Source organism: Lactuca virosa, chromosome 9, assembly GCF_052849685.1.
Source record: "Lactuca virosa cultivar CGN04683 chromosome 9, Lactuca_virosa_CGN04683_v6, whole genome shotgun sequence".
Lineage (NCBI taxonomy): Eukaryota > Viridiplantae > Streptophyta > Magnoliopsida > Asterales > Asteraceae > Lactuca > Lactuca virosa.
In genome coordinates, this window is record NC_136434.1 from 163,806,982 (window position 1) to 163,818,786 (window position 11,805).

Genomic DNA, 11,805 nt, shown 5'->3' on the forward strand with positions numbered 1-11,805 from the left:
ATCCAGAGTAACGCCAGATTGAGTAAGACACAAAGCCCTAGTACTGAGGCTGAGATAGCAGAAATGAGTCGAATACCTTATGCTTCGGCTGTAGGATCGATCATGTATGCTATGACGTGTACTCGACCTGATGTAGCCTTTGCTTTGAGCATGGTTAGCAGGTATCAGGGGAACCCTGGCAAGGCACACTGGACTGCGGTAAAGAATATCCTCAAGTACCTACGGAGGACTAAGGACTGGGTCCTTACCCTCGGTGGGAGTGAAGACTTGAGAGTTGTAGGGTATAGTGATGCTAGCTTTCAGACTGATAGGGATAATTTCCGCTCTCAGTCAGGCTGGGTCTTTACCTTAAATGGAGGAGCAATTTCTTGGAAGAGTTCCAAGCAAGAGACAGTGGCTGATTCAACTTGCGAATCAGAGTATATAGCAGCCAGCGAGGCAGCAAAGGAGGCGATATGGCTGAAGAACTTCATTGGAGACCTTGGAGTTGTACCAGCTATTAAAGAGCCAATGGAAATTTTCCGTGATAGTGAAAGTGCAGTTGCCTTAGCCAAGGAACCAAGGGATCACGGGAGATCCAGACACATCGACAGAAAATACCATTTCATCAGACATCGAATAGAAGAAGGACTCCTCGTGGCAAAGAGGGTATCATCGGATGAGAATCCAGCAGATCCCCTCACGAAGGGACTGACTCGGGTTAAGCATCTCCAGCATGCTCGGAGCATAGGGCTGAAGGATGATATTAGATTTAGTAGTTAGATAACCTTGAAATTTGTAAAGTGTAATTGACATTAGATGATGAATAAAAGGTGTTTTATTTATGAGTAAAGTGTTGCTATCTCTTGTCGATCGTTTACTATATTTCTTTTGCATGTTTTGACTTCCAGAATAAATATGTTTGGTATATCATATTATTCGAACCTCCACAGTCGGTCATATGTCGGAAGTAGGTATGAATCAAGACTGTCATGATTGGTTGCAGAGGTCTAAGTTGTTGGACATGGCTACAACACTCATGAGTGCTCATAAGTTCTGAGCATTGGACTCAACCCACGCTCACTGGAATCACTTCATGGAATTTATCTCGAGTGATCGTGAGACGGTAATATCATATAAGTCTTCAAACCTAGAGATATGATTTGTTACTTATGAGTTGGTTATGCATTGACTGTACGTTAACGCATTGGTAACTCGATGTTATAAAACGTGCTTTTGTGTATAATTCAATGAGTGGTAGAACAAACATATGAGTCGAAGTTTATCTGTTCCTTCTTGTATTAGAAGCTGATATCTGGGCCCCTCGATGATTTTGTTTTGACCTATGTACCGAGCCCGGTCAGAACTAAGTTGATGTGTTCAATTAAGTTCTTTGTCAAACAAATCGGAAATCGGGAAACAAACTGCTGGACACAAAGTAAGACACTGTTCCATGTATTTGTATGGCTGATATCTAGAACAGAGGATTATATGATCACTTATCTTAAATGGCGTATCATCATCTTCTCAGTTCCGAGAGACCTTGAAAGAGCTACAATTGCCGATCGGTTCCTGAAGTATTGCAGTTATAGTTATTAGACTTATCCAAGTGGGAGACTGTTGGATAAGGTGTCTAAGTCCATAACTATTTCTGGTATGTACTTGACCCGACCCGGCATGGTCCATTTGGGTTGCATGGCACCATGCAATTGGATAAACTAAAATGAGAGAAATAACACTTATGGTTTATTAATATATTATAAGTTCTAATATATTAATAATATTATTTAATTAGTTTGATCAAGAATTAATTTAGAATTAATTAAGTGATCAAAAGATAACTAATTAAATATATGGGTAGATTATGTAAATCTTCCATATCTTATATAGTGGGCTAAGAGGCTCCATGGATTATCAAGTAGGGTTCCACCCATAGGATGCTCCATGGATGCTCCATGGGAGTTACAAACCCATGGGTCATGGAAATGAAGAGTCATGACACATTAGGGTTTACATGGTGTAACCCTAGATGTGTCAACACTATATAAGAAACCCATTCTCCACCAAAATAGGCAACACTAAGAAACAAGAGGGCGAGAGCCGATTTTGCAAGTGTAAGATTCTCTCAAAGTTTACTCCTTTGCATTTGGTGTTGTGTGAAGCATTTGAGGCATCACACTTGGGGTGCTAGGCTTACAAGGTTTCAAGGATCATAATCAACAACAAGGTAAGTTATTCTATCTTTCATTCAAGTTAAAAATGTTCCCCATGTATGCTAGATAGGAATATAACCTTGGAATTCAACTTTGCATGATTATTAGACAAACATAGATCCAAGGTTATTAGGGTTGCATGTACACTTAGGAAGTGTTAGAATGCTCAAAACCCAACAAATTTCACTTAGGTTATTAATGGGACATCCAAGTTCAAGCAAATGGACTAGAATAATTAATGGGCTTTGAGGTAAGGCCCATATGAGGAGTTGGGCCCAATTTGGAAAATTGGGCCATATATGAGCCATAGTTGGACTTTTGGGCCTTTAGATTGGGCCTCAGGCTTGAATCAAGCCAAGTTAGGGGTAGAGTAGTCTTTTACCCCCAAGCATGGACTTATGTTTATGTATTGGAACCCAATTATTAATTGGGTGTTATTTTGGTGTTGACAGTTCGGGAATATGTCATCCAGCAGCTCGGGTTGAGTGTGCGGGACTTCAGCAGTGTGGGGTTGAGTCTACGGGACTTCAGTAGTGTGAGGTGAGTTACCTTCCAGTAGCGGTGGGTCTACGGCCACAATGCCGACCCACCAGTAGGAGTTGTATGTTAGATGATTGTCTTTGTGATATTCATCTAGGTTTGCTACTACCTGATATGTTTATGTGGTAGCATGATATGTTATATGTGATAGTGGTAGTATGAGGGGAATAGTCCCCAAGTTCGGTTGCTAGGACCCAAGGGCAGTTCGGGCACCCCAGGTATGCCTGACAGTATGTTTATGCTATGTTATTATGTGGTAGTAGTAGGAGGTGAAATAGTCCTCGTATCTCGGTTGTAGGGACTGAAGGGTAGGTCGGGCACCCCAGATATGCCTGACAGTATGATTATGTTATGATATGTGTGATAGTAGTAGTAGGGTGAAATAGTCCCTGGAGTTCGGTTGTTTGGACCGAAGGGTAGGTCAGCACCCCAAAATGGCTTGACATGGGTAGGTCAGCACCCTAGAATGGCTTGACATGGATAGGTCAGCACCCCAGAACTGCTTGACAGGGTAGGTCGGCACCCCAGAATGGTGGACCGGGTAGGTCGGGCACCCCAGAATTGCTCGGCAGTATGTATGCTACGTGATTGTATGGTATGTGGTAGGATGGGGGAACTCACTAAGATTTGTGCTTACGTTTTACAGTTTTGGTTTCAGGTACTCGTTTTCAAAGGAAAGGAGCCGGCTCGTTCGCAGCGCATCACACTATGGTTTTCCGCACGTGAGATCTTTGGGATTACACTCTGATATTGTTTTATGATAACATGTTTTGATTATTTCTACTTTGGTTTTGACATGACATGATATTATGGATGTTTTCTTATACTGTTGGTATCAGAGCCTTGGTTTGAGGGATTCAGGCATACTCTTGGGTGTATCTGGACTCAAACTAAGGACTTGGTATGAACAATTTTCAAAAGTAAAATCATTTTATAAAAAGAAGTTGAAAAGAATTTGAAAAGAGAAAACAACTTTGAAAAGAACAAGGTGTGTGATGCGTGCAATCAGCCGAGCTCAAGTAAGTTTTCCCCAAGATACCCATACATGTTATGATATGATTATGAGAACTGCATGCTAGATTAGGGCTGAGGATCTAGGAGGATGCCTTATATGCCTATTGTGTGTGCTTGTAGACTTGCATGCTAGTACTGATCAGTCAGTAATAGGATAGCCTGTTTAGGTTATGCCTGATTGTATGAGCCTTTGAATTGCTTGTACAGATTCCTGATTAGAGGATAGAATGGTTTGATTGGATTATGATTGTTAGATTTTCCATTGTCTGAATGTTGCTTGCTTTGTGCTTTGTGGGACTCTTAGTAATGTGAGCTAACTATTAAGTGAATATGCTAAGTCACATGTGGCACAGGCTGGATAATCTCAGAGTGATAGATTTGACCGTATTGTGCAGCTCTTGTTTGAGTCCAACCGTTCTAGGGATGTGTCTTTTACTCGAAGGATTATCTGATCTCTGTTGCACGTGGCTATATTCATGAGGTAGCTAGTTGACATTACCGAGAATCTTTCAGTAGCTGAGACTGGGTGAGTTCGGGAACCTAGGAATGCCTATTATATGTTTCAATGGGTTAGTAGTGAGGCTCAGTGAGACATGGGTGTACCAGTTTGAGGAAGTGACTTGGAAGATTCGGGAGGATTGCTGCGGAAAGTATGGATAAGTGTGGAAGGTAGTATTGGGCCCGTACTACTGAAAGCATAGGATCCATACTCGAATTGGTGAGAGTCTTGGAGAATCTGAGAAGCTTCGGGGAGGAGTTTGTAACTCGGTTTGGAGACAGAGGATGTTCCAGTTGTTGCAGCTTAGCCATGGGCAAGTGAGCTAGTGAGCGTGACAGGGTGTCAGACCCTGAAGGACATGATTTCCAAGAGGTTGCAGATGCGAGATCGATTTGGAGCACTTTGAGAAGAGAGGGTCGTGCCAGGTGCGTATGGTAGACGGTCCCAGAAAGAGACCCATGACTTCTGATCATCGGGTGAAAGGCCAGCATGGCCGGAGTCAGTGCGGCACATTCGAGAAAGTGCACAAGGGAGTTTGTCGCTCCAAGGGTTTAGGCTGCTACAGGTGTGGCAGGGTTGATCGTGTCAGTTGAAAGGTGATCAGTATTCCTCCAGATGTTGCAGGTATGTCATCTTCTAGTGCTACTAGGTGGATGTTGGGAATTTGTACCGCTTCAGAATTATGAGAGAGTTGGATAAGTCAGATCTGAGGTCGGTTCTCCGCTATTGCTTGGGTTATCAAGGATTGTTATATGCCATTCCGCATGCCGAAAAGTCCTTGATGAACCTACGGAGGGGTGTATCTTGCGAAGTGGGTTCCGCGTGTACCGTGATCATTCCGGATCCTTGTCGGGATCTGTGCTGGAGTATCATTTAGAGGATAGTCGAACAAGGTTAGAGCGATAGTTCTTCAGTGAAGTTAGAGTCCAGTGGTTCTATCATGGTTCATGTATAGTCGACAATTGTCTATGAATGAACTTTGGAGTTCAAGGCACTACCGTTGCTAGGACAGGACTGGTAGCATGAAAAAGGTAGTGACAGTTGTGGGTGTTAGATGCATAAGTGTTCGGACATTGTATGTTCAAGAGAAATGCACTTTCGCATGGGTTGTGTTCGGTCAGAGTTCAGTGGTGTCGCAAGATTTGAAGTAGGAATGAGGATTCGTTACTTAGGGTAAAGGCTAATGCTTCTAGTTGTTACCATGGGAGATAGAATGAGGTGCCAGACTGGACCAGATTTCAAGAGTACTCTTCACGATTTCAGAGGATGAACGATCTTAAAGTTTGACTGGTAATTGATCGTTAGCATTGGTAAGCACAGGTTGTCATCAGTGGGATATTAGAAAGCGAGAAGGATTGGGAATCCTTCAATTCTCGCGTGTCGTGAAGGCTTAGTCGGATCTAAGTGGGGGAGAGACTTTTTATTAAGTTCTCAAAATGTGAGTTCTGGTTGTGCGAGGTGCAATCTCTTGGGCACCTTGTCAACCAGAAGGGTATTCCGGTCGATCCGGCCAAGATAGAGGCCGTGATGCAGTGGGAGATTCCGAGGTCTCCAACCGAGATTCAGAGTTTCCTGGGTCTAGCGGGTTAATATCGGAGATTTATACGGGACTTATCTGAGATTGAGGTTCCTTTGACCCGACTGACCAAGAAGTCGGTGGCCTTTCGTTGGGGGCCTGAGCAGCAGACAGCCTTCGAGACGCTAAGACAGCAGGTTTTGGGAACCAGATTAGAGCTTCAGTTAGGACTCAAGTTCGGTTGAGTGTTAGGTCGAGTGTGTGTTCAACCCAGTATAGAAAGTGTTGTAATACTACCGGGGTAGCCGTAGCATTCACTAACAGTCAGTTAGCATGGTAAGTGTTGTAAGTCTGCGGGTGTAGCCGTAGCATTCACTAGCAGCCAGATAGTGTTAGAGTGTTGTAAGTCTGCGGGTGTAGCCGTAGCATTCACTAGCAGCCAGATAGTGTTAGAGTGTTCTAAGTCTGCGGGTGTAGCCGTAGCATTCACTAGCAGCCAGATAGTGTTAGAGTGTTGTAAGTCTGCGGGTGTAGCCGTAGCATTCACTCACAGTCAGATAGTATTAGAGTGTTGTAAGTCTGCGGGTGTAGCCGTAGCATTCACTAGCAGCTAGAGAGTGATAGAGTGCTATAAGTCTGCGGGTGTAGCCGTAGCATTCGCTAGGTTGGTAGATAGCATGAGTGCGTTGTTTGGACGCGAAAGGAACAATAGTACCCACCAGTTCGGGTGCAGCAGTGAGGATATGGAAATCCACAGATTGGATTTCGGATTTACCCAAATGGATTAGATCTGGTTAAGCCAGTAATGAGACTGTAGGGACGTCACTACAGTTATGAGATCAGGGAAGCAATGGACTGCGTAAGGTCGTTTGTGATATAAGGCTACCATTGGTTAGGTAGCAATCACTTTTAGTCTTGGATTGGATGATGACAGGATTCGAAGCATGGACCCGATCGGTTAGATCAGGAGGTTGTTAGAGCCACAGTGACATGATAACTAGTGGCAACTAGTTCCAGAGAAGGATTTCGTTCAGAAGTCGTGTGAGGTGTAGGAGTCCATTAGCTCCGCAGCCGGGAAGGAACCCGATATTTCAGATAATTGGTGAACGAATGGAGACCAGGGAGGTCTCATTAGATTTTGGAAAGCAACCATGTGGAAACATACTGCTTCAGGCAGTTCATGGTTCAGGTGGTTTCAGTGTATGGGCAGCGTTAGTAATTGTGTTTTAGGTTGCTAGTACGGGCGGAATAACTGGTTGATTGGGAAATGACAAGTCACTCACAGCAGGATTAGCTGAGCCTTGGCCAAGTATAAGTGATCTGCAGGGATAATTGGGTCTGTGATTTCAGTTTTCTAGTGGGAGCCGCAGGCTATCAGAATTTGAGTAGTCAGTTGAGGGATAAACGGACTAGATTCGTCGTTGATGATTGAGTATGGGTGGTCTGTCGGGGATTCAGATCATCTCGAGACAGCAGATTTCAGACGGAGTAGATGAGATCTTGTTGCGATGAATTCGTTCACCTGCGGATTTTTAGGGCTTTACGAAGATTGTTCACGGCTACCCTGGGAAAGTTAGGGTGTGCCCAGGATGGTGACCATGTTACTAAAGTGGTTGGGGCATGTAAGGAATGGTAAGGAATGATTTCGAAGACGAAATCTATTTTAAGTGGGGGAGAGTTGTAACACCATGTTTATTTAATAAATAAATAAATAAATTGACGAATGTATAGTAGCCCTAAAATCAATAATTATATAAGCAGGGTGTTGGTTTCGAGGAGTTAATTGGCATAATTTAGAAGTTGAGGGTTAAAAGTGTATGTTCTGGATTGGTTTTGGTAAGTATTATTGAAAGCAGGGACTAAATGGTAACTTCTGGGACTTCATTTGAAGAGATTTTAGGTCTAAGGGGTTGTTTGATATGTATTGGGACTTATTATGAAAAGATTTATGGAAGTAGGGGCTAAGGAGTAAATTCTAAACTTCGTTTGAAAATAATTGTATAGGGAGGGGCTACTTGGTAAAATGTGGACTGCATTTGAAGAGATTTTAGATGGATGGGGTTAAAAGGGTAATTTATGGATTTATTTTGAAGGAAAAGAGGGAATGAGGGACTGAATATGTTATTATGGAAATAAGTTCACGGGGGTTCGGGGTATATAACCCGTCACCCCCCAGTCCAAACCCTAACCCTATGCAACAACACCCACCGCCACCTTATGCCCCCGGATCCTCCCAGTCGCCACCCTCACTCCCATTATTTCCGGCACCACTGCTACACCACCATGGTTGCCGTCGATGGAGCTGGATAACACCGAAGAGCACCGGAGCACCTGTCGTATCCGTTCCATCATGTTTTGTTGAAGACGTCGCCGCCATGTGACCTAGCTGTGACGCTAGTGCTCTCTAGCTGCCGCCTGCCGTCTTGAAGTTGCCGTGTGGGTTGTAGTTTATGTCACCACCGATGAATGACGGTATTGTTTGTGGCTCGCGTGGTGGTTTCGCTTTAGGGGGGAAGGTCAGGTTGTGTAGGGGTTGTGAAGAACCACCATGACGGCCGACCATGGTGGTTGTCGTCGTCAGGACCACCTCAGACGCTGCTGTTGCCGCTAGCACTACCGTTTCCGACGCCGCCTTGCGGCTGGTTCACTCTATCAAGTCCTCCGGCGTGTGGCAGCCTCGGGTTGGCTGTAGGCTTCACACATGAATGTACTCGGCTTAATGCCTTGTGTGTGTGTGTTTGGGGATTTTGTGTCGCTAGAAAGCAAGAGCACCACCATGGCAGCTAACCATGGTGGTTGCCGCCGGTTATTGCTTTTCTGCCACCACCGGCCACCACAAGGGTGGTTGTGTGTGTGCGTGTGTGTTATTATTAGTGTGTGTGTGTGTATTATCGATTTCTACATTGTAATGGTGCCAAAATAATAATAGAAATCTCAAACCACCACTGTAGGGTGGTGGCTGCCGCCACCGGCCGCCGTGTCGGATGGCGGTGTGCTTAGTTGTGTTGGGATTGCTTGTTGGATGTTTGGACAAAGGACTAAAACCCTAATGGGCCCAATGAAGCGCTAATGGACCCAAAAGCCCAAACATGTTACTAATGGGTGTAATAAACCCTAATTGACCTAAGGAAAACCCTAATGGGCTTAAGGACTTGGTTTTGGGCCTATTGGGCTAAGATGGGATTGGAAACCCTAATTAGGGTTTAGAAAACCCTAATATTGGATTTATGGGCTTGGACTTATCGGGACACACATTTGGGCCATTGGAATGGAATTGTGTATTAAGCCCAATCACACGATATGATTTATTTAGAAGAGTGATGCACTTAATGGATTAAGTCCTTAATGGGTTAAGTGAGAAACACTTAACCCTAATCGTCATTTCATGTGAAACCCTAATTTCACTTGGGTTATTAATGGGACATCCAAGATCAAGCAAATGGACTAGAATAATTAATGGGCTTTGAGGTAAGGCCCATATGAGGAGTTGTGCCCAATTTGGAAAATTGGGCCATAGATAAGCCATATTTGGACTTTTGGGCCTTTGGATTGGGCCTCGGGCTTGAATCAAGCCAAGTTAGGGGTAGAGTAGTCTTTTACCCCCAAGCATGGACTTATGTTTATGTATTGGAACCCAATTATTAATTGGGTGTTATTTTGGTGTTGACAGTTCGGGAATCTGTCATCCAGCAGCTGGGGTTGAGTCCCTCGGGACTTCAGCAGTGTGGGGTTGAGTCTACGGGACTTCAGCAGTGTGAGGTGAGTTACCTTCCAATAGCGGTGGGTCTACAACCACAATATCGGCCCACCAATAGGAGTTGTATGTTAGATGATTGTGTTTGTGATATTCATCTAGGTTTGCTACTACCTGATATGTTTATGTGCTAGCATGATATGTTATATGTGATAGTGGTAGTATGAGGGAATAGTCCCCAAGTTCGGTTGCTAGGACGGAAGGGCAGTTTGGACACCACAGATATGTCTGATAGTATGTTTATGCTATGTTATTATGTGGTAGTAGTAGAAGGTGAAATAGTCCTCGTATCTCGGTCGTAGGGACCGAAGGGTTGGTCGGGCACCCCAGATATGCCTGACAGTATGATTATGTTATGATATGTGTGATAGTAGTAGTGGGGGGTGAAATAGTCCCTGGAGTTCGGTTGTTAGGACCGAATGGTAGGTCAGCACCCCAGAATGGCTTGACATGGGTAGGTCAGCACCCCAGAATGGCTTGTCATGGGTAGGTCAGCACCCTGGAATGGCTTGACATGGGTAGGTCAGCACCCCAAAACTGCTTGACAGGGTAGGTCGACACCCCAGAATGTCTGGACCGGGTAGGTCGGGCACCCCAGAATTGCCCGGCAGTATGTATGCTACGTGATAGTATGGTATGTGGTAGGATGGGGGAACTCACTTAGCTTCATGCTTACGGTTTACAGTTTTGGTTTCAGGTACTCGTTTTCAAAGGAAAGGAGCCAGCTCGTTCACAGCGCATCACACTATGGTTTTCCGCACATGAGATCTTTGGGATTACACTCTGATATTGTTTTATGATAACATGTTTTGATTATTTCTACTTTGGTTTTGACATGACATGATATTATGGATGTTTTCTTATACTGTTGGTTTTATAATAACTTATCTAAAAATGAAATTTTTGGCCTTGAAATTTGGGATGTTACATCGCGGCTGCCACAGCTGCTGTCACGGTAGCTTGGAAAAAGGCAAGGTCAAATTGTGGAGGTGGTGATGGTGGTGGCGGTGGAGGTGGTGGTGGTGCGTCGTTGAAACGCCTGGGATTTCTCCGTGGTGGCGTAATTCTGCCACAAGTTTTTAAAGACGAAAAGATGGTAAGCCTTTAATAGTGGTGATAAATCGGTTGTTATTGAACTAAATTATCATTTCCATGTGTATTATATCCCGACTTTAAAGTATTTGCAAGCAATTCATAATAGAAGTCCATATAATTAACTTATGAATTTAATAGAAATGTCTCAATGAAATCTTGTGACTTGATCCATACCATGTCCTTCTGCAATCGCTTAGTGTATACTAGTTGTGTATAATTAAGATTTGAATAGATCGTTGAATCTAATGGGTCTGCCCTAACCCCACAACCAAACAAGGAACATGACCTAAAGCGGAACCACCATTTCTAAATCGATAGATTCTTAATTACATACAACATTACTGTATACACTAATTAATCGTAGATTTGCCATAAGTAACGATATACAATGTTATGAATTTAGTGGTAAAACTCCCAATGAAATATAATGCATGCCAATTTCATTGATATGGTTTAGTACATAGTGTTTGAAAATTTTGACCTGGATGCAGGTCTACATGACATCAATGCAAGGAAAAATTTTGACAGCATTACGATCCTTCAACTAGTGTAATCACTTAATCGCAGGATTGAACCTACACACAGAGAAAAGTAGCACCAACGCATACTCATAAACCTAATCTATAAAGATTTGTGAGTGGTATGAACCCTACTCACGGCGACCAGTACCCTGCGGTCCCTGAGATGAAGTCGAGGTGCTTTGAAGTTCTGCTAACTGACGCTCGGTTGCGATCACTCTCTCCTCGAGAGCCGAGTGTCTTTCCTGATACTCCCTTACCTCCGCCCGAGCAGTGGTAAGGTCCTCAATGAGTCGATCAATGGGGTAGTAGTCTCTCTCCAGGTCTCGAGTATGCGCGTCGGTGTCTTCCGCAGCAGCACTCGCCTCCCGAACTCGGTTCGCCGTCGCTCTATTTTGATCCCCGAGGTTCGTGATTTGCTGGATCACGAATGGGATGGCTTTGTCAGCCGGTCCTCCATGGTTGAGGTCATAGTCACCTCGTTGTTCGCCAAATGGTGAACGATGTCGCTGGTGACAACTCCACCTCTCGATGTCTGCCACCCAACGGGGCATAGGTCCATTGTAGCCAAAACGGTTCTCGGGAACCCTGACAACATAAGGAGGGTTGATAACCTCGGCTCTTTTTCTGACTCCTCTTCGTCTTCTTCTTCCTCTAGTTCCTCTTCAAGTTCATCT